General features: G+C 49.9%; 2 pseudogenes; one reads left to right on the plus strand and one right to left on the minus strand.

Annotated features, from left to right (window-relative positions):
- Positions 1-4,373: 4,373 nt before the first annotated feature.
- On the plus strand, positions 4,374-8,322 carry LOC138423883 (cytochrome c pseudogene; annotated as a pseudogene).
- A 7,984-nt stretch (positions 8,323-16,306) lies between these two features.
- Positions 16,307-22,334, minus strand: LOC138423717 (myeloid-associated differentiation marker-like; annotated as a pseudogene).
- Between the last annotated feature and the right edge of the window lie 846 nt (positions 22,335-23,180).

Consider the following 23,180-nt stretch of genomic DNA (forward strand, 5'->3'; position numbering starts at 1 on the left):
TCAGGCAAGAACACTGGAGTGGGTTGCCATTTCCTCCTCCAGTCCCATAAACTGCTAACAACATGTGGGAATAGGTACTGAAATGTGGCTGGTAGGACTGAGTGGTTGAATTTTTAATTCTGCTTTAATTTTAATTAATTAAAAATGAAGTAGACAAACGTATCTACCGGCTGCTATTAACATATTGGACAATGTGGATAAAACAAGAACTGGAAGAACTGTGAGGCGACATACGATAGCAACGGCAGCATCTGGAAATAGTAACGTGCTCCGCTCAGAACCGGGTTTATGAAGGAAACAAGAAGGGTGACTCTGAGGTGGTGGCCACGGGTCTCGCCACAGTAATGACTTTTACCATCTTCTTTCTCATTTCCTGTTTTGACTTGAAGACAGTTGAATGCTGACACTATTCAACAGCATATTCTTTATTTACTAGCAGATTTCATCCACTCTCCTTATGATTCATGTTTCATCATGTTTTGGGCTTTAAAGAATATTTTCCCCTTAGGACCTTGGATCAATATTTGGATGTTCCACTGGGTTGAAGTTAACCTGTAGTAAATGTCCTTCTGCAAGCTTATCATGTAGGTTCCCTTGATCCTTGGCTCGTCTCCACTATGACCCTGTCTCTCCTTCCCCTCACAGACACTAGCTGCCCCAGGAGAAACCTGTAGTTACAGTCTTTCCTTCCCTTTCTCCATCTCAAATGCACTGGCTTCTGTCCTGAGGCTCTCAAAGATTTTCAAATTGTCACATCCAATGAACACTTTTCAGTGCTGATCCCACATGAACTCTGCTTACCTCTGCACATGTAACCAGGTTGACCACATCCTCCTGACACTCTCTTCTCTATTATTATTATTAAAATGACAGGAGCCTCTTGATCTTTTCCTCTTGTTCCTGCCTACTTCTTGGCAGATTCTTCCTCTGCCTGCTGCTTAAGTATCAGTGTTTTCTCAGTTCTCCCCTCTCAGCCATCTCTGCTTCTCACACTGCCTAGTCTTTCTGGGAAATTGTACTCATGTTGGTAACTTCAATTATTTCCTTAGGAGATGACTAACTGCATGCGTGCGTGCTAAGTCGGTTAAATCGTGTCTGACTCTGTGCAACCCTACAGACAGTAGCCCACCAGGCTCCTCTGTCCATCCAATTCTCCAGGCAAGGATACTGCAGTGGGTTGCCATGCCCTCCTCCAGGGGATCTTTCCTACCCAGGGATTGAACCTGCGTCTCTTACATCTACCTGCATTGGCAGGCAGGTTCTTTACCACTAGCGTCACCTGGGAAGCCTCATGATTCACTAGCCTCTTCTTAAACACCTAACCTGTCCAGCTGGACTATCCTCAGGAGCCTCACAGTCAGCCTGTCACACAATTCTGATCTCAGTGAGGCAGCAGTGAGAAGTGGTGTGAAGTGAGATCTTAATTCCCTGCCCAGGAATTGAACCTGAGTAGCCTGGCTTCCCAGTGGTAAAGAATCCACCAGCCAATGCAGGAGATGAAAGCGACACTGGTTCGATCCCCTGGAAGTTCCCCTGAAGTAGAAAATGGCACCCCACTCCAATATTCTTGCCTGGACAATCTCATGGACAGAGGAGCCTGGCAGCTACAGTCCATGGGGTTGCAAAGAGTTGGACATGTCTAAGCAACTGAACACACACACACACAGCCTGGATGAAAGCCAGGAATCCTAGCCACCAGACCAGCAAGGGCCAGAGGCTAAAAGCTATTTCCCCCTGACTCTTGCCCGGACTGAAAAATGCATTTCTCATGGAAGCAAAAACCTTAAATGCAAGTACAAAGTTTATTATCAGAGACACAGCAGAGCAAGAAGTGGAAGAGGACGCTGAGAAACTGTTAGTTGAGCTAAGACAGAAGCAAGGCAGAGATGAGCACTCGGAGAGAAAGGGTGTCAGCGTGCCCCCTAGTGAGGAGGAGCTCAGGAAAGAGGCGGTTAAATCAGCTCTGTAGGGCAGTTCTTTGTCTTCCCTCTGGCCAGACATCCTGCTTTGACCCCTGGCTGATCTGTCTCAGAACCTTGCCCCTAGGTGTGCACACACCTCTCAACCAAGAGGGATCTTGCTACAAAGGCTTCTGGGAGAAGCAAGACTCTTTATGGCCTGGCATTGTCCCCCGACTTTTGGCCCCCAAGGAGCCTTTCTGCACATGTGTAGGGTCTCTCTTGCCCCAAAGAGGGGAAAATCTCTTGATCCTTTACTCGAACAGGGTTTATCCCCTCTCTGTTCCTGCCGTGACTATTCCCTTCAGGTGTCCACGGAGACAAGGCTGCTTGATCTCTTTCTGTTACTCCTATTTTGGAAAGCAAACAGGAGGCTGATGGTAAATGCCAGCCTGGAGCCCACCTAACTCCCGTCTCAGGAAATGCAAACAGGAGGCCAGTTGTAAGCTTCCAGCCTGAAGTTCCACTTGTTCTCATCCTTAAGAAGTGAAAACCAGAGACAAATCATAAATGCCTATCTCTCTCCTGCCTCAGCAGGACAATAAAGGGGGAGAAGAGTGAGATGATCAGACTTCCAGCCACGACACACGTGAGGGCGAACCTCTCTCTCCCCGAGCAGCCTCCGGTCAGGCAGAGCCCGTGGCGCACCGTCTGCATGGTGTGCGGCGAGCCTCTTCCACTTCCTCCTGTCACCTGTCATGGTGAGCCATTGCCGGCCGAAGGGAGCGGGTCTCATGCCTGAGAGGGGCTGAGGCAGCTGTAGCTGCCTGATGTCCTCTCTCTTGGAAGAAAGGACAGAAATAAGAGAGGACAGAGAGGGGAGAGGGCAGAGAGAAAAGTGGAGAGATCTCAAAAGAGGGAGAGGGAAAGGGGAGGGGGAGAGAGTTGCCTGAATGAGGGGACTCAGGGCCGCCAGGGCCAGAGACAGACTTACCAAACTCGGTGACATTGAAACAGGAGGGTCAGATGGCCACTTGTCACCCATAAGGAAGCTGCTTTCGGTGGTCTACGAGGTGCCACATCTTCTCCCTGGAAGGGGCAAATGCCCCACGTTGGGGGCCACAAAATATATACCAACCAGGGTTCTTGGCCCCCTCAGTCAATGGAGACTGACTAGAAGCCAGACAAGAAATTCAGGCAAGACTTTACTGGGGCCCCTGTAGAAACAGGGGGAAGTGAGAACAAGTAACAGATTCCCTTGCTCACTCCATGAGGCAGAGGTGTGGAAAGCGTGCTGCTTATACACGGTGAGGGTAGGAGGTATGTCCAGGGGTCAGGATGGAGGGGTGGCGGAGGTGATTTGCTCACCCCTTGGGTGGCGGTGTGTGCGGGGTGGGGGGGAATGCTCAATACCCTGCTTTTCTCCCAAGTCCTTCTTTTTGCTCCAGGCTCTTTACAAGTGGCAGTTGGGTTTTGTTTTTTTTTTTTTTTTAATTTTTTGGTCTCTTTGTATCTTTGTCTGGAGTTGGCCCCAACTACACAAGCACAAAATTATTTTTGGGGCCCATGCAATTTCTTTGCATTTTGTTTCTGGAGGAGACATGTGTCCATGTGCAAGCGTTGCAGCAAAGGGTCTCAGGTCCCAGTCTGTTTCATAATCAGGAGGGTGTGCCTAATAGGACCCAGCAGCCAAAAGGAAACAAGCAGAGAGGGTGGACAGAGGGGAGGGAGCCGGCTGCCATCTCCACGTCTGAAGCTCCAAGACCGACAAGTCCAGGGGCACTGGCAGGGCTGGGAGGGGAAGGAAAGAGAAAAGAGAGTGAGATGAATGGGGAAGGATGTGAGAGGAGAGAGGAAGCCAGGAAGAGGATGTTAGGGGATGTCAGAAATTGGTGGGGAAACTGCAGTGAAGAGAACTAAGTGTCCCCGGGCTAGCCTGTGTAAAAGTGAAGGTGTGAGTCGCTCAGTTGTGCCTGACTGTTTGCGAGCCCACGGACTGAAGCCAGCTAGATGCCTTTGTCCGCTGGATTTCCTAGGCGAAAAGCTGGAGTGGTTGCCATTTCCTTCTCACAGGGATCTTCATGCCTAAGGGAGCGAACTCAAGTCTGCCGCGTTGCAGGCAGATTCTCTACGGTCTGAGCCACCTACAAAAGCTTCTCGGACTAGATACACCATGTCAGCCGTGTAAACCAGCAGGTTGATGCCTGTCAGGATGGCCACAGCCAGTCGTTGGTCCCAGATGCAGACAAAGATGTTGAGTTGATCAGTGCAGGTCATATCGCTGGACCGCTGGGGCTGCCCCCCCAGCTTCTCGTGGAACTGGTAGAGGGGCCAGAGGACTGCTGCCGTGACATAGAGGAAGACAGGGAGCACAGTCTGCACCCACAGCAAATGGGGGAAGCGGAGGGGAAGCTTTTTGTCGTTGTCACAGTCACACCCATTCATAAGGAAGTTCATGACCCCCAGGACGAAGCAGGTGGAGTACACGGCCACACACCACACCAGGGCCGGCTGGTGCAGATACAGGTCAGTGTTGCAGATGAAGGCGAAGATGATGTTGGCCGCATAGTTCTCCAGCCTCCTGAGCACACCTGGGAATGCTGGCCGAAAGCAGGACATTCTACCGGATCGGTGACAGACCCAGGCCACTTCGATGGCATAAAGCAGAGCAGCCACGCAGGAGAAGGCAGTGCTGGTGATGGCGTGGTTTTGGGTGGGGCCTGGATCAAAGAACTGGATGCAGGTGGAGCCGAAGATGACGGCAGCTGAGAGGCAGATGACGGCAAAGTAAGAGCCAAAGGCGTAGAGAACGCCATCCCAAAACAAGCGGAAGTGGTACTGGAACATATCATACAAGTGGAGGAGGCGCTGGATGTTAGGCAACCGCGGTTTGGAGAGACTGCCCAACTCCAGTATGAAGCCGAGAAGGGTCAGGCTGAAGCAGATGGACCAGTTGAACAGGCACCAGTTGATTACACCCACCTTCAGAGTGTCCTTACTGGTCAGCCAGATGGGCACGAGGGTGGAGAGCAGCTGCCCCACGCGGAGGAAGAGGCTCCAGCCTGAGGACAAGCTCATAGCGCTCCTGATGGTCAGGCAGGTCACGGGCTGCAGTGTTGTATGTAACCTTGCTTGCTTTCCACCCAAAGTCTTGTGAATAGGTAAATGCGGCTCCGGGGTTGGATGTTCTGTTTCCTCTTTCACTGGGCCGGTTCAGCTCTCCCTCTGTCCTTAATTTTTCAGAAGGATACAACCACTGATCTTTGGAACAGATGCACTGATCTTAACAAAGTAAGGACCACACGCATGTTCTCAGTCCCCAGCAAGGCGCCTGGTATTTACTGTCAAGTCTCCAATACCCTCAGCAAGTAGCCCACATCCGTTTCCTGCCCTCATCCTTGTATAAATGTGGGCTGAGCCTTGCAGTGCTGGGCGCTGGTTCTCTTGCACAGTGATGGCTGGCTTCCTTAACGTAAAGCGACTTTTCTTCTACCCAGTGCTTGTCTCTCTGTATTGGCTTCTTCAGCGAAGAGCAGCCTGAGCCTGAGCTGGGGGACAGTGTTGGGCATCCAGGCAGGAGTCAGGTCCCTGGGGCTCCAGCCCTTCCAGCTCCCTCTGTGACGAGGAGAGGAGTGCAGCTGGGAAGGCCGGGAAGGATCTACAGGGTTGAGCCAGCAGCTGCTTACTTTGTTAGTTTCCAGGATTTCTTCTGTCCCTCCCCACTGCTCGCTCACAGCCTGCTTTCACTTTCTGTTGAGAGACTGAAAACTGGCCTCTGAAGGAGCAGCTGAGCTCTTGACTGAGTGAGTGGAGGGTGTGCGCCCTGGAAGCCCCCCATTCCCTCCTGTTTGGGCAAATCATTTGCCCTTTGCAACTTTGTGGTCAGTCTGGACACCACAGGACATGGCTTGTTGATGACTCTGTGTGTGCCTCTTCTTGGAGAAGAATTTGTTTATTTGAAATATGTTCTAGGGGAGCAAGCAAAGTGAAGCGAGGGGGCCATATCTACCCCTTCTAGAAGTCCACTGGGACGCATGTTGGCCGATTGGCAAAACTAGAGTATGACTCTGTAACCAAGAAGAAAAATGAGTTTTAAATTTTCATACATCCTAACCCATGTATGTTTTCTAGTCTAAAGAACAGTGTACCCCCTGAATGGGTCTCTAAATTCCTCCACTCTTTTGCAGTTAGAACTGATTTGTTAAATATTGGTTCAATTCAGTTCAGTTCAGTCGCTCAGTCGTGTCTGACTCTTCGTGAGCCCTTGAAGCGCAGCACGCCAGGCCTCCCTGTTCACTCAGACTCACGTCCATCGAGTCCATCCAGCCATGTCATCCTTGGTTGTCTCCTTCTTCTCCTGCCCCCAATCCCTCCCAGCATCAGGGTGTTTTCCCATGAGTCAACTCTTCGCATGAGGTGGCCAAAGTACTGGAGCTTCAGCTTTCGCATCATTCCTTCCAAAGAAATCTCAGGGCTGAGAAAGCGGGACGTTCGGCTTGTGAGCGGGAACTTCTCTGTCGCGCACAGAAAAAGAACGATTTAAAAATGGGTGATGTTGAGAAGGGCAAGAAGATTTTTGTTCAGAAGTGTGCCCAGTGCCATACTGTGGAAAAGGGAGGGAAGCACAAGACTGGGCCAAACCTCCATGGTCTGTTTGGACGAAAGATAGGTCAGGCTGCTGGGTTTTCTTACACAGATGCCAACAAAAACAAAGGTATCACCTGGGGAGAGGAGACGCTGATGGAGTACTTGGAGAATCCCAAGAAGTACATCCCTGGAACCAAGATGATCTTTGCTGGCATTAAGAAGAAGGGAGAGAGGGAGGACTTGATAGCTTATCTCAAAAAAGCTACCAATGAGTAATAGTTGGCCACTGCCTTATTTATTATGAAACAGAAGTGTCTCATGACTTTTTATGTGTACCATATTTAAATTGATCCTCATACACTAGAATTCAGATCATGAATGGCTGATGGAATAATTCTGTTGGACAGTCCTGATTTAAATAAGATTGGTCTGTGGCTAAACAAATATGGTCAGCTTTTTTAATTTTGATAGTAATTCCGGTTCAACAAGTACTATCACTTTTCCCATTCTAAACAGATGATTGAACTTGAATAAGGAATATAAAACTTTTTAGGGAGATGGTGCATTCCTTCTCAAAACCTATAAGAGATTTGTTTTATATTTAGATTTCTATAACTGGTTATATTAATATATTTAAATACTGAAAAGGTCCCTTCACTGTCTCATAGAACAGAGGAGGATTCACACGTGTTTCAAGTTGTGTTCATTAGCCTGTTAAGGCAAGGATTGAAAATACACTGACAAAGTCCACTTTATCTGTTTGGTTTTATAAACTATGCCAATTTAATTAAAATTCTCTATCTAAAAAAAAAAAAAAGAAAAAAAAGAAATCTCAGGGCTGATCTCCTTCAGAATGGACTGGTTGGATCTCCTTGCAGTCCAAGGGACTCTCAGGAGTCTTCCCCAACACCACAGTTCAAAAGCATCAATTCTTTGGCGCTCAGCTTTCTTCACAGTCCAACTCTCACATCCATACATGACTACTGGAAAAACCATAGCCTTGACTAGACGGACCTTAGTCGGCAAAGTAATGTCTCTGCTTTTGAATATACTATCTAGGTTGGTCATAACTTTTCTTCCAAAGAGTAAGCGTCTTTTAATTTCATGGCTGCAATCACCATCTGCAGTGATTTTGGAGCCCCCGAAAATAAAGTCTGACACTGTTTCCACTGTTTCCCCATCTATTTCCCATGGAGTGATGGGACCGGATACCATGATCTTCGTTTTATGAATGTTGAGCTTTAAGCCAACTTTTTCAGTCTCCTCTTTCACTTTCATCAAGAGGCTTTTTAGTTCCTCTTCACGTTCTGCCATAAGAGTGGTGTCATCTGCATATCTGAGGTTATTGATATTTCTCCCATTAATCTTGATTCCAGCTTGTGCTTCTTCCAGTCCAGCGTTTCTCATGATGTACTCTGCATAGAAGTTAAATAAGCAGGGTGACAATATACAGCCTTGGCGTACTCCTTTTCCTATTTAGAACCAGTCTGTTGTTCCATGTCCAGTTCTAACTATTGCTTCCTGACCTGCATACAGATTTCTCAAGAGGCAGGTCAGGTGGTCTGGTATTCCCATCTCTTTCAGAATTTTCCACAGTTTCTTGTGATCCACACAGCCAAAGGCTTTGGCATAGTCAATAGCATTAAACATGATATCTGTTCTTCCTGAGTGAAGTAACCTCCTACCAGGACGTGGGCTGGTTTCATGTCCTTCCCCAAATCACATAAACACTGACCTCCAACCCTGATCTCCTCAAAACAGCCCTTGGAGCTTCTTGAGAGACTGTCTCCCCAGTTAAACTTCTCAGGTTGGTTCCAATAAAATTTCCAATTCTTTCTTCGGTTGTCTGACTATTGGCTAATTTTTTATCCACAAAAGCAAGTATGCATTGGCCTCTTCAAGTCTCAGTGCAAGAACCTCATATTCTTATATTTTTCTAAATCAAATTGAACACAACCCTGGGACCTCACTTCCCAGGAGGATGGAAATGTCTCTGCTGCTACTGCTGCTAAGTCGCTTCAGTCGTGTCCGACTCTGTGCGACTCCATAAATGGCAGCCTACGAAGCTCCCCCCTCCCTGGGATTCTCCAGGCAAGAACACTGGAGTGGGTTGACATTTCCTTCTCCAATGCATGAAAGTGAAAAGTGAAAGTGAAGTCGCGCAGTCGTGTCCAACTCTTCGGGACCCCACGGACTGCAGCCTTCCAGGCTCCTCCATCCATGGGATTTTCCAGGCAAGAGTACTGGAGTAGGGTGCCATCGCCTTCTCTGGAAATGTCTCTGCGCTTCAATAAAAGAATTGCCCAGGGTGGGCTCACATGAGGGACTCGCTGACCAAGCCTCACGGTTCATGGGATGGCTGCTCTATTCCTCCTGTTGAGAAATTGGGAAAAGATTTCAAAATCGGGAAAGAAGTACAACAAGGTTGTATACTGTCACTGGGCTAATTTAACTTTAATGCAGAGTAGATCATGCAAACTGCTGCGCTGGATGAAGCACAAGCTGGAATCAAGATTGCGGGGAGAAATATCAATTAGCTCAGGTATGCAGATGACAACACCCTTATGGCCAAAAGTGAAGAAGATCCTAAGAGCCTCTTGATGAAAGTGAAAGAGGACAGTGAAAAAGTTGGCTTAAACTCAACATTCAGAAACCTGAGATCATGGCAACTGGTCCCATTCCCTCATGGCAAATAGATGGGGAAACAAAGGAAACAAGGAGAGACTTTATTTTCTGGGGCTCCAAAATTACTGCAGATGGTGACTGCAGCCAAGAAATTAAAAGACGTTTGCTTCTTGCAAGAAAAGCTATGACCAACCTAGACAGAATATTAAAAAGCAGAGACATTCCTTGTCGACAAAGGTCCATCTAGTCAAAGATATGGTTTTTCCAGTAGTCGTGTATGGATGTGAGAGTAGGAATATAATGAAAGCTGAGCGCTGAAGAATTGATGCTTTTGAACTGTGGTGTTGGAGAAGACTCTGGAGAGTCCTTGGACAGCAAGGATCCAACCAGTCCATCCTAAAGGAGATCAGTCCTTAGTGTTCTTTGGAAGGACTGATGCTGAAGCTGAAGCTCCAATACCTGACTCATTGGAAAACACCCCGATGCTGGGAAAGATTGAAGGTGTGAGGAGAAGGGGATGACAGAGGATGAGATGGTTGGATGGCATCACCGACTCAATGGATGTGAGTTTGAACAAGCTCCGCGAGTTGGTCAGAGAAGGCAATGGCACCCCACTCCAGTACTCTTGCCTGGAAAATCCCATGAACGGAGGAGCCTGGTAGGCTGCAGTCCATGGGGTCATTAGAGTCAGACACGACTCAGCAACTTCTCTTTCACTTTCATGCATTGGAGAAGGAAATGGCAACCCACTCCAGTGTTCTTGCCTGGAGAATCCCAGGGAGAGGGGAGCCTGGTTGGCTGCCGTCTATGGAGCTGCACAGAGTCCGACACGACTGAAGTGACTTAGCAGCAGCAGCTGCGAGTTGGTGATGGACAGGGAAGCCTGGTGTCCTGCAGTCCATGGGGTCACAGAGAATCGGACTTTACTGAGTGACTGAACTGAGCTGAACTGAGAGGTTAAGGGCCATTTGTCACAGTTCCAAGGCCGGTCCAGTCCCCTCACTGTGGCAGTCAAAAGAAAGTGTAATCATCCTGTATTTAGTTCAAGCTTCTCATCACAGGGGCTTCCCTGATGCTCAGATGGTAAAGAATCCTCCTGCAATGCAGGAGACCCAGGTTTGATCTTGGGAAGATTCCCTGGAGAAGGGAATGGCAACCCAACCCAGTAGTCTTGCCTGGGAAATCCCATGACAGATGAGCAGGGTGGGCTGCAGTCCATGTGGTCACAAAGAGTCAGACACAACTGAGTGAGATCCCCTTAGTCTTCTCGTCGTAGAGGAGGAGCAGCTGGACCCCAGGGATGGGAGCACCTGTCCAGAGTCACCTGTGTGTGGCAGAGTCAGAGTCAGGACCCAAGTGTCCTAGTCCCCAGGCTGTCTGTCCACAGCCCCACGCTGCTTGTGACAAGTGTGGCAGCAGCATCCTCCAGGCTGGGATTCTGCCCCGTCCACCCTTGTTCTGCCCAAACCTGTCCCATCCCCCTGAGGAGGGGGGACGCTCAGCACTCACTGCTGCTGAGTCAGTTTCCTCATTTGCTAAATGGGGGAGGGGTGCCAGCGACCCCTGGCCCTCCCAGTCCCCCTCTCCCGGGGCGCCTGGACTTGTCAGTCCTGGAGACTCAGAGGTGGAGATGGCAGCCGGCTCCCTCCCCTCTGGCCACCCTCTCTGCTTGTTCCCTCTTGGCTGCTGGGTCCTGTTTATTGGTCACATCCTTCCTGATTACACAGACCCTCCTTCCCCACGACCTCTGCTTGGTGGGGACCATGTTTCTCTCTCACAACCTGAGTTTCCTCAGTCACTTCCCAGGGGTCCAACTCTCCAGTGATTCCTGTCAAAACGAGAAACTACATCCAGGCGCCCCCACAGTCTGAGGTCTCCCAGACTCCCTTGTTCCGTCACGTTCTGGACTTTCCACTTCTTCAGAGTCCAGCTCAGCAGCCCGAATGCTCTTGCCCTGTTTAGGAAACTCGTGTTTCCTTTAAGAAAAGCAAATTCCTTTCTGCTGGGCATATAGAGAGCTGACCATAAGCAGGGGAAGATGAAACAGAAGCCCAGAGTGAAGAGAGAGGCAGATCTGGGGTCCGTGACTGGATTCAATCACATCTGCTCTGACTCCAAAGCAGACAGGCTGGGGGAGGAGCTGAGAGATGCCCACACAGGCCTGTCTCCAAAGGCAGAGCGAAGGGAGATGCCTTGGGTCCAGAGGTCTGGGGATGGGAAGCTGGGGCCCCCAAACCCACCTACTTGGTGACCAGGGCCTCCCCCGCCCTTCAGCACACACAGTTGATGGAGAAGACCTCCATCAACAAGGCGTTTCCTGATGATTGACAGCAGGGACTGATGGGAACAAAAAGATGTAGAATACAATTTTTAATTATCTACTTATTTTACCTGATTCCAGAAAATCAGGAAGCAGTAGCAGAAAGCAACAGGTACACAGAAACACACATACGTGTCACCTCACACTCAAGCAATGCAATTTCTTTCACAATGGAAGCAGCAACAACCACCCCACCCCCAACCCCCAAACCACCTACCCAAGAAAATCTCAAAAGAAATTTTCTCTTCCAGAACAAGTCACCCAATAAGTTTTGGTCTCCTAACCAGAAGATATAAAAAGAAAGAAAGAACAAAAAATTCCAGGCTAACATCACGTTAAGGCTGCAGTGGCCACGCTCTTCTCCCTGCAGAGGCAGGACCTGCTGTTTTGATCACTGAGGCAGGAGGCCCACATCGCTGCCCCTCTCCAACACTGCAATCAGGTGTCTGCAAGTCCCTGGGCTTCTTCACCAGCTCCTTTTCTGATTCTCCAGAGATTGGTTGGGGGTGGAAGTTATCCCAAATTCCTTTAAGGTGCCCTCTAGGCAGCCAGTGTGAGGCTGAGCATCTGTGGGGTCCAGGGATCCAAAATCTCTGCTTCAGGACTCTTGCCCATTGGGAATCAGTGACCTCCAGATTTTTTTTTTACTTAAAGGGGAGGTGCACTATACACTCCCTCCTATTGGGAGAAAGGAGGCCCGATGCCTAGCTACCCACCCTCACTTCTTCTCGTCCTCATCCAGTCCGATGGCTTTAAGACTCCACTCAGTGGACAAATACGCCTGTGCACCAAGTGTATGCCTAGCAGTTTTCTAGACACTGGACAGAGAGCAGAGAAGATAAGCAGTAGGTTGCCCATCATGGAGCTTATCCTCTAGGACACGAGATAGAAAATCTGAGAACCAATGGGTAACATCATGTCCATGGGTGATAAATACTATGATAAAGGGAAAAACGGGTGAAAAAGAGAGTTATTGGAATGTAGGGATGGGCAAAGCTGCTGTTTTAGGTGGTTGGAGGTCAGGCCACTCTATGGATGTGACCCACCCCTCACCAAGAGATTCTGATTCATTGGAGCTGAGTGAAGTGAATTGGTTGTATGATGATAACTCCCCAATTCTGGCCTCCAGAGCTGATCTCTACAGAGACCCTGAGTCATATGCAACTGCCTCCTGATCACTCCCTCCGGATGTCTCAGGACACCTCACACTCACCATGTCTGGTCCCATCTCCTGAAGCCCCCTAGCTCCAGCACACACAGACCCTTCCTCATCTTTCCCATCTCAGTAGATGGCACCACCTTCACAGATGCTCTTCACAAAATACTGTGAATCCACACCACACACACACACACACACACACACACTCTTCCCCCTCCCTAGAGCATCCACTTGATCTTGATCCAGATCCATCCAGCCCTCTCACCTGTGCTCCCCTCATAAGCTTCCCACTGCTCCCTCTATTTCCATTCTTCCCGTCAAAGTCGGCTTGGGCTGAACTCAAACTAAGTTACCTTTGCCGGTTTTTCTTTGCTACTTCAAGTTGCACAATGTCACCTCCAAAACCCTGTAGGTTCTCACCCCTTTCTACCTCTCCAGCTTCATCGCCTCCCTCCCTCCCTCCAGTCACTGAGAATGACTTCCAGTTCCTCTTGGTCATCTGAGGGCCTTCCCTGCTACATGTCTACACACACCCAAACCCTGAACGGAGACCAGAACTCAGCCTGGAACATAGTAGTCCTGTGTTCAGTCAATGTCACTCTGAGCCTCAGTTTCCTCATCCAGAAAATGGGGATAATAGCACCAGTTTTAAAAAATTTATTTATTTTTTATTAAAAGATAATTGCTTTACAGACAGCACCAGTTTTTAAAGGTGAAGATTCTTGATTGCCTCCTGCAGAAAACATCTCTAGCAACTTAGGCAGAGAATGACTCTACTAGAAGGCTGGTAGAGAATTATTAGGGCGAGCCGGGCCTGAGAGCAGGCTTAGACCAGGGGCGGGGGGTGCTGGGCAGCTGGGGCACAGGCAAGGGCAGCTGTCCAGGCACCATGGCCCCTGGCCGCAGACTCTGGATGCTACTGCAGGCCCCAGCAGAAGGGATTCTGACCTGACCTGGTGTCTGCGTATCACCTGCTCCTTAGGTGTGTGTCCAGACTTCACATGGGGGCAGGTCAAATATTTACCTGACCTTTGAGTTTCTTATTGAAGGTGAGGCCCAGTTTCTCATCGAGATTTTCAGGATGGAGACATCCTCAAATATGAGGTGGGGGGAAGTTCAGGTTCTCAATTGTTCTTCTCCCTGGCGATGTTCATCATACAAGGCCATGGGAAAGGTGGGAGAATTAAAAGAGAAAACAAAGGAATCACTAATTCTTAAACATTTCCCCTAAAGGCAGAAGGGATGGAATGTATCCTGGTCAGTAGATCCAGGCAGGAAGGAGCCTGAGGTCATAAGCTCGTGTTAACACTTATTCAATAAACTCCTGCAAGGTACCAGGCCTTCTTCTCAGCACTGGGAAAAAAACTTCAGTGAACAAAGGACAAGATACCTCTACTTTGTGGATCTATATTCTAGAGTTTATCTTTGAAGCCTCATGTTTTCCATGAAAGCAAATGTGGGATATTGCATTCCTTTCTATAATACCCCATAATAATATACTCTTAACATATCAGACTTGTTTCAATACAAAAGTAACGACTTCCTACTAATGGGCTGGTGGCTGAGCCATCCTATTTGGTTGAAGATACAGAAAATGGAGTCTTTATGTGCCTATAGTTAAGCACATTGTGGTTGACACATGAACAAAACTGGATCTGAGTTCTTGTGATGGGGGATAAAAACCTGGGGAGCCAAGACCCTGTGGGAGAGGGTCATAGGGTCAGAGAGATGATGGAGGGTCCTGGGGTCCTGCCAGCCTCTGACAAGGTCCAGGAACAGAGTGTTCAGGAAGCATCTCCTGCCTGGTGTAGCAGAAAGCACAGCAGGCTCTCTTTAGGGGTTTTGCATAAGCAGTGGTCCCCACTAGCAGTGGGAGTGTGCCTGGGGGCGGTGGTCGGGCTGATGGGCAGAGCACTGGAGGGATTTATGGAAACAGATGCTGGTTGGAGTTGGGGGTGAGGAGATGGGCTTGAGCCAAGCTCCCCTACCCCCACCACTTCTGCATCCCTGGTCAGAAGCAGACCCAGAAAAGACCAACTGGGCAAACCCTCACCAGCCCAGCCTGGCTCCAGAAGAGACCTCGGATGACAGCTCAGAGGTTCTGTCGGCTGAGAAAGGGGCCCTGAGGACTTGGGCTGCAGCGGGGCTGCTGTGGACACAACAGTTACAAGAGGTCGTATGTGTCGTGCTCACTGCAAGTCGGGCTCTGCTGCTGATTCATTTGTTCCTGTCAGCAGCCCTTGAAATATGTTCTCAGTCCCCATTTTCACAGGCACAGAGAGGTCAACCGATCATGATTAGAGATGTTTAGGTGTCAGAGCTGAGATTTGAACCCAGTCATGTGGGTTTAGGACCTTAAAATCTGCTTGGATTTGATTTGTACCTTAGACCCAAAGGGACAGAGTGGCCAATATGCTTTTCAGTGCCAACAGACTGACTCGGTGACATCACCTCCATTTCATTCATCTTCAGGGCTATTATTAATGTCATCCCCACTGTACAGACGATTCTGAGGCTCAGAGACTGTGTTATGTTTTTTGCTCAAGTTCACACAGTTACTTCCTGTCAGAGCCCAGATGTGAATATAGGTCTGTCTCCCTGCAAAGCTCAGCAAGTCATAAGCAGAAAAAGAAAAACGTGTTAATCGCTCCGTCGTGTTTGACTCTTTGCGACCCCACAGACTGTAGCCCCCCCAGGCTCCTTCTGTCCATGGAGTTGTCCAGGCAAGAATACTAGAGTGGGCAGCCATTTCCTTCTCCAGAAGACCTTCCCAACCCAGGGATAAAACATGAGTCTCCCGCACTGCAGGCAGATTCTTTACCATCTGAGCCGCCAAGGAAGCCCCAGCAGGGAACAGAGCCACAGTAAGTGCTGAGCCCCTTCCCTCTTCTCTTGGGTCCAGGATTCATCTCCTGGCTCCCATGTGTCCTGGTCTGGCTCTAGTGCCCCACCCAGAGGTCCTGTGGCTGAGTTCCCATCCCAGCCAGACCACTTCCTGTTGGCAAGTTAGCCAGAACATGACAGAGAGGGTCCAGACCCTAGGGAGGGCCTGATTGGAGCCTGGCCTGAATCTCCTCGGCCCATCAGTCTTCCTAGAGACTTTTCCACAGAACAGCCACACAGACAAGGGTCCACGTGGATTGGCAGTCGATGCCTGGCTCCCGAGTAGGTGCCTGAGGCCACCCGAGTGCCGAGTCCCTTTTCTCTCCACTCAAAGGTGGACTATGGAAGGTTGATTTTGTGATTTTTCCAAGAAACTGGGCAGAGAATGGGAACATCTGTGCCCCGGGATGTGTTCTGGATGCGGCTCAGGACACAGTCTGGAGGACGTCATCTGGAGTCACCCTGCCTGGGGGAGGCTCTGGCAGGCCTTCGAGAAGGGAGCCTCTGGCCGCTGCCCCAGGAGACAGGGAGCCCAGGCCAGGCAGGGAGCAAGAGAAGGGCTTGAGGCTTGGGCAACGGGAGGTCTTTTACATCACCTGTGTGTGCTGAAGGGCTTGGGGAGCCCCTAGCCACTCAGCAAGGGGGATTGGGGACCACAGCTCCCCCTCCCCAGACCCCTGGACCAAGGTGCCTCCCTTCTGCCTGCTTTGGAGACAGGCCTGTGCAGGCGTCTCTCAGCTCCTCCTGCAGCCTATCCATCAAGGCTGCAGGGAGCATGGAGACCATCTGCCAACTATCCCTCCCCTGACCCTTCTTCTCCAGTTGGTATATTTTTCAAAAATAAATTTTATTTTTTTAAGAAGGGAATCTTTACATGGTTCCAAATAAAAATATTCTGAAAAAGCCATATTCTGAGGAACCTCACTTCTACCTGTGGCTCCATCCACTCTCTCCTCAGTTTCCCTCCCCAACCCGGACCAGGTAACTATTCCAGTGCACTCAGGGGAGTCCTTCCTGTGCTTCTTGATGCAAGTCAAGCACATACAGCTGTATTTAATATTATTTCCCCTCATTTTTATTATATAAAATATAGTATGCTCCATGTTGACTTATGTCTTAGCTATCTTTATTTCATGTCTCCTGGAGATATTTCCCTGTCACTGTTGCAGAGTATCCCTCTTGCACTATATCATTATTTATTAATCCACATCCTAAAGATGAACACCTGGGTTATTTTCAATCTTTTCTATCTTACTTTTGAATTTTATCTTGAGTGGGAGCTTGATTTATGCCAGACTGCTCTGATCAGGAGAAGGTAAATGGGGAGAGGTGGTCAGGACACAGGAAATGAGAAAAGCAAGGATGACCGGGAAAGGGGCAAAAGGTAGAAAAATGTAGAAGAAATGAGAGAAGCAAGAGAAAGAAGCAAAACAGAATGTGGGCAACCACACAAGATAAGAACAGAGCAGGAGGAGGGAAGGAAATAGAAAGCAGAGTGAGATGAGTGAAGCATGCGAGGAGGGAGAGAGGAGAGCCAGGAAGAGGCCATCAGAGGATGTCAGAGCTCGGTGAGGATACCTCCTGTGAGCAGGGGGGTCAGGAACACTGGACTGGACCTCAGTCCCTACAGAAACCTAGCAGGTCCAGTACACCAGGTCAGCCACGTAAACCAGCAGGTTGACGGCTGTTGGGATGGCCACAGCCAGTCGCTGGTCCCAGAAGCACATGTCGTAGTTGAGCCCATTGATGCAGCCCATATCACTGGACTGCTGGGGCTGTCTGCCAAGCTCCTCATTGAACTGGTAGAGCGGCCAGAGGACCAGAGCGCTGACATAGAGCAGGACAGAGAGCAGGCTGAGCACAAGCTGGAAGAGGGGGAAGGGCCCGGGCAGCCTGCATTCCCATTCGCCCAAGTTTAGCAGGATGGCCAGGCTGCTGGGATGAGGCAGATGGAGTACACGGCCATACTCCACTCCAGGACCGGCTGGTGCAGTTACAGGGAGGTGTTGCTGATGAAGGCGAAGATGAAACCAGCCATAAAGGTCTCCAGCACCTTCAGCAGGCCTGGCATGGTGAGCGCATAGCAGGAGGTCTCTTTGAACCCGTAGGTGGTCCATGTGCAGGCTACTTACATGGCACACAGCACAGATGTGACAGAGAAGAACCTAGAGGCAGTGACGGCCCGGTCCCGGTAAGGACCATCAGGCAGGACCTGCACAAAGGCGACAGAGTAGGTGATGGGGGCCGAGAGACAGAGGAGGGTGGTGCAACAGGTGTAGGTGACAGAGAAGCTGCACCAGAAGAAAGGAAAGAAGGACCAGAGCGCACATAGTCGACTATGGAGATGATGAGCGTCACAACGAAGCAGACGCACCAGAAGGATGTGGACCAGTTACCTGGGGCCCCTGTCCAGATGCCCATGTCAGCCACCAGAGAGAAGGCCACGCAGGTGGAGAAGAGCTGTGGCGGGCGGAGGCAGAGACAGCAGCACGTGACCTCCAAGAAGCCCCTGTCTCAGATGTCACCCCAGTGCACATGGTGTTGCGATGGTCTGGCTGGTGGTGAATCGAGTCAGCCGCCTGGAACAGGCTCAGAGCCCTGTGACGGCTGAGGCTCAGGATCTGTGGAGCTGGAACCAATGGCTCAGACACTTGGGTAACAACACAGCCGCTCCAGAATGGTTCTCACCACCCATCACCCTCGGCCTTATCAGGAGACTGTTATCCCCAAATCTCACAGCCATGTCTGGTCTGGCCCCAAACCATGAACATCTGGGGCCTCTTGTGCTGATACCACTATCTTTTGGGGTTGTAAAGTAGAATCATCCTTACGTACAATCTCAAATCTTCAAGTCTCTCAAAATTGAAAACGATTTCTTAAAATTTCATTTGGTAGCAGAATGTACATGAGACAATTCATGGTCTCACGGTTCTCCGTCTCCCCCTCAGAGAGGACCCAGAAGGCCCTGGCCCCCTAATGCAAGCTTGGTTTGCTCCAGATTAGGGGCACAAACCAGTTTGTACTGGAGGTGGCCCCGAGGATTTGTTTTGCTTTTCTTCATGGCGTTTTCTGGAAGACATGGTGTAGAATCAGTGTTGTTTCTTCCCGAAGGGTTTGGAAGCTGCAGTGGTTTAATTTCACAAGAAAATCCAGATTTCCTGCTCCTTTAGAAACCTCAGGAGACCTGGTGTCACCAGGCTGTGTGCCCTTGGGGTGGGGGGAGTAGCTGGAGGTGAGCAGCAGCTACAGCCTCTTTCAGTTCAGTTCAGTTCAGTCCAGTTCAGTCACTCAGTGGTGTCCGACTCTTTGCGACCCCATGAATCGCAGCACGCCAGGCCTCCCTGTCCATCACCAACTCCTGGAATTCACTCAAACTCACGTCCATCTAGTCGGTGATGCCATCCAACCATCTCATCCTCTGTCATCCCCTTCTCCTCCTGCCCCCAACCCTCCCAGCATCAGAGTCTTTTCCAATGAGTCAACTCTTCGCATGAGGTGGCCAAACTATTGGAGTTTCAGCTTTAGCATCATTCCTTCCAAAGAACACCCAGGACTGATCTCCTTTAGAATGGACTGGTTGGATTTCCTTGCAGTCCAAGGGACTCTCAAGTGTCTTCTCCAACACCACAGTTCAAAAGCATCAATTCTTTGGCGCTCAGCCTTCTTCACAGTCCAACTCTCACATCCATACATGACTACTGGAAAAACCATAGCCTTGACTAGATGGACCTTTGTTGGCAAAGTAATGTCTCTGCTTTTGAATATGCTATCTAGGTTGCTCATAACCCTCCTTCCAAGGAGTAAGTGCCTTTTAATTTCATGGCTGCAATCACCATCTGCAGTGATTTTGGAGCCCCCCAAAATAAAGTCTGACACTGTTTCCACTGTTTCCCCATCTATTTGCCATGAAGTGATGGGACCAGATGCCATGATCTTAGTTTTCTGAATGTTGAGCTTTAAGCCAACTTTTTCACTCTCCTCCTTCACTTTCATCAAGAGGCTTTTTAGTTCTTCTTCACCTTCTGCCATAAGGGTGGTGTCATCTGCATATCTGAGGTTTTTGATATTTCTCCCGGCAATCTTGATTCCAGCTTGTGCTTCATCCAGCCCAGTGTTTCTCATGATGTACTCTGGCCTTTTTACAGTTTCCCATTTATATCTTTGTGTAGTTTTCTATATTCCTCTTATTCTCCTGTATAATCTACATAAACAGGTCTATGATCATCTCACGTGTGCCCATTTCCCCCTCTTTGGTATGGCCAAGCTTCCTGCCTGTTCACAGGAGAAACCACCCCTTCATCCAGGGAGCATCCGTGTTCTCAACCTCTCGTACAGCCTTCAACACATGTCAGAAGCTTTGAAACTGTAGTTAGACACGTGTTTGCATGCATGCACACATGCCTGTAGGGAGTATCTGTATCTTCCTTTTTTTCTGTTTTGTAAACATAAGACTGTGTCATGCACAGGGCATCTTGTTTTCCACCACCCCTGGCAGGTGCCGCTGGTCCTCTCCAGGGGCCCTAGTCTTCTCCATCCCCTTTACTTATTTCGTTCCCTCCTGGCTTCTTCCTGGCTCCTGTGGGCATTTGGAGTGACCCCCCCTTCTCTAGATTAGTGGACCCTCCCCTGTGAGTCTCAGACACTGAGACAAGGGGTCCTGGGATCCATGTGACCACCATACTCTAAAGCAGGAGGTTGGCAAGCTTTTCTGGAAACTTAAAAAAAATATGACTAATATATTTTTCACTTCTGGAAATTCATTTTGTTCTGCTAGGGCTACTGCGGCAAATTATCATAAACCCGATGGCTTAAAACCACAGAAACGTATTCTGTCACAGTTCTGGAGGCCAGCGTTGTGAAACAAGGTGTCAGCAGGGCTGCTCTGCCTCTGATGCCCCAGGGCAGGGCCCCTCCTTGTCTCTTTTAGCCTCTGGAGGCGCCTTGGCCCATGGCTGTGTTACTGAGCTCAGGCTTGTCTACTCAATCCTCAAGAAGCCAAACACTGAGAGATGAGTGTCGGGCTTTGTCTGGGACGAGGTGCCGCTCCTCTGCTGTGAACACAATCATCACCCACGTCTGTGCATCAGCCCATGTTGGGCGGTGGGTTAAAAAAAATACCAATGAATGTTTCCACCATTTTTTGTAGATCAACTTGGAGGATGGTTTTTTCCAGTTTAGCAGGTCTACGTTGAGAAGGAGATCATATGTCCAATAACAGTCACAGACTTTTCTCCTGCACTGAAACCTCCTGCAGGGAATTGTCTTAGTGGAAATCCACCCTCACTGCCCGCCCCCGCCTCCCCACCCCACGCCATTAGGGATGCACTCTGGCCAAATTGAGTGACCTGTCAGGTCTTAAAGGGAGAGACTACTTCAGAACCCCTTTCTTCCTCAAGCAGTGGTGACACTAAGGCTGTGCCCTGCCAACACACTAGAACCCCTCCTCCTTCTGGAGACTGGATTTGCGAGGGAGGGGGAGGGGGCGCAGAGCAGGGCAGCCCCTGCCTGGGGCATCATAGGAATCACAGAGGTCGGGGCTGGATTCAGTTCCCTAAGAAGTTGACCCCTCTTCTCCCTCCCTTGCCTGCAGCCTCCTCTGTGAACGTGACAGGCTTTTCATAGTTTAGTTTCCTTTTTGCCTGTAATTTAGTGCCTTTGTTGGAAGAATCCTAATTATGGAGTAACAGGAAGACCTGCGCATGGAGTTCCCTCCCACTTCCAGATTTAAAAAAAGAGCTCCACCTGCAAAATACTGGAATAATTTAGAGCTCCATGCAGGGACCTACACTCTTCATGACTGAAAACATACATGGGCCAGGTTGTATTGAAAGCAGAAAACCATTTTTTTCTTGATTACTGGGCCATACCTCCAGTTTTGTCCATCTGCCAACACGCGTGCCAGTGGACTTGTAGAAGCGATGGCTGTAGATCCCCTCCCCCCACTTCACTGGCTCCCCCAGAACAGATTTAAAGCAAACAAGCAATTCTTCCTTGGGAAGAGAGTGGTACAGAGTCACAAACACGCCATTTCCCACTTCTGCAGTGTCCAACTGGCCCCAGAGTTTCAAAGAGCAAAGAACACACCCAAACAGGTGGGAAGGGGGGCTCCTGGGACCCACACCCCTCTATTCACTCAGTCAAGAGCTCGGTGCTCCTTCAGAGGCCGGTTTCCTTCTCTTAACAGAAAGTGAAAGCACACTGTGAGCAAGGCGTGGGGAGGGCCAGGGCAATTTCCTGAATCTAACGGTTCGGCAGCTGCTGGAAAAGACCTATAGATCCTCGCTGGGACTAGCTGGCACTCTTCCCAGTGGCACTCTGCTCCTTGCTCCAGGAAGAAAGGGAGGGGCTGGAGACATGGGGACCTGACCCCTGCCTGGATGCTCATTGTCCCCAAGTCAGGCCCAGCTGCTTGTCGCTGAAGAAGCCAATACAGAGAGCTAAGTCTTGGGTTTAAGAAAAGCAGCTTTATCTTATGGAAGCCGGCAAGAGGGTGTTTCACTGCCCAGAAGAATCAACCCCCAGCACAGCAAGTCTCAGCTGGGATTTATACGAGGAGGGAAACCTAAGGGGCCACAGGCTGTGTGCCAGGGGTGCGCTGTGCTTCTATTTTGGGAGACCCCTGGGCCACCTTGCTGGATTGAGAAGGTGAGTGTGGTCCTTACTTTGTTCAGATCAGCACATCAGTTCTACTGGGTCAGTGGTCATATATTTTCTAGAGAAAAAGAACTGAGACAGAAACAGCGCTTAATCGGCAAAGCAAAACTGAAACCAGAACAGCAAACTCTGTTTAAGTGTTCATAAGCCTTTGGCTGAGAACCAAGCAAGGTTACAGTCCGGTGCCGGTGACCTGCCTGACCACCATGCTCACCATGTGCCCGTCCTCAGGTCGGGGCACCAAGCCCATCGTGGGCTTCCTCCTCCACTTGGGGCAGCTGCTCTCCACCTGTGTGCCCTTCTCGCTGGGGGCCAGTGAGGACACTCTGAAGGGGGACGTAATTAACTGGTGCATGTTCATCTGGTGCATCTGCTTCATTGTGACCCTCACCGTCTTCATAGGGGAGTTTTGTGGGCTCCGGTCCCGCTTCCCCTTCTCCTGGGACAGCTTTCTCTGTGCCCACGCCTTTTACTTCTTCATCTTCTGCCTCTCAACGTCCATCATCTTCGGCGCCACCTACATCAAGTTCTTGCCTCCAGGCTCCACCCAAAACAGGGTCATCACTGCCACTGCATTCGCCTTCGTGGCAGCTGCACTCTATGCCACTGAAGCGTTCTGCATCATATCCAGCCTGGAGGCATGGTCTGGCTCAATCCAGCCTTCCCAGGCCTGCTCAGGAGGCCCAGAGAACTATGCTAACTGGTTCTTCATCACCGTCATCAACAGCCCCCACCAGTATCAGCATCAGCCAGCCCTTGTTCGTGGTGGTGGACTTCATATGCTTCCTCCTGGAACGAGCTATGAACTTCATAGTGAAGGGGTTTGATCGAGTCAAAGACAAAAAGCTCTGTTCCCTACCTGTGTCCTGTCTGAGCAGAGGGTACTCTCTGTGCTCCTCTGCCCTAGTGCTCTGTCCACTCCACCAGTTCAACAGGAAGCTGGATGGGCAGCCCCAGCGGTCCAGTGACGTGAGCTGCAGCAACAGATGCATCTGCTCGGAGTGCGCCGGGGACCAGCGGCTGGCCGTGGCCGTCCTATCCAGCTGCTGCTTGA

The sequence above is a fragment of the Ovis canadensis genome, chromosome 18 (assembly GCF_042477335.2).
Source record: "Ovis canadensis isolate MfBH-ARS-UI-01 breed Bighorn chromosome 18, ARS-UI_OviCan_v2, whole genome shotgun sequence".
NCBI classification, from domain to species: Eukaryota; Metazoa; Chordata; class Mammalia; order Artiodactyla; family Bovidae; genus Ovis; species Ovis canadensis.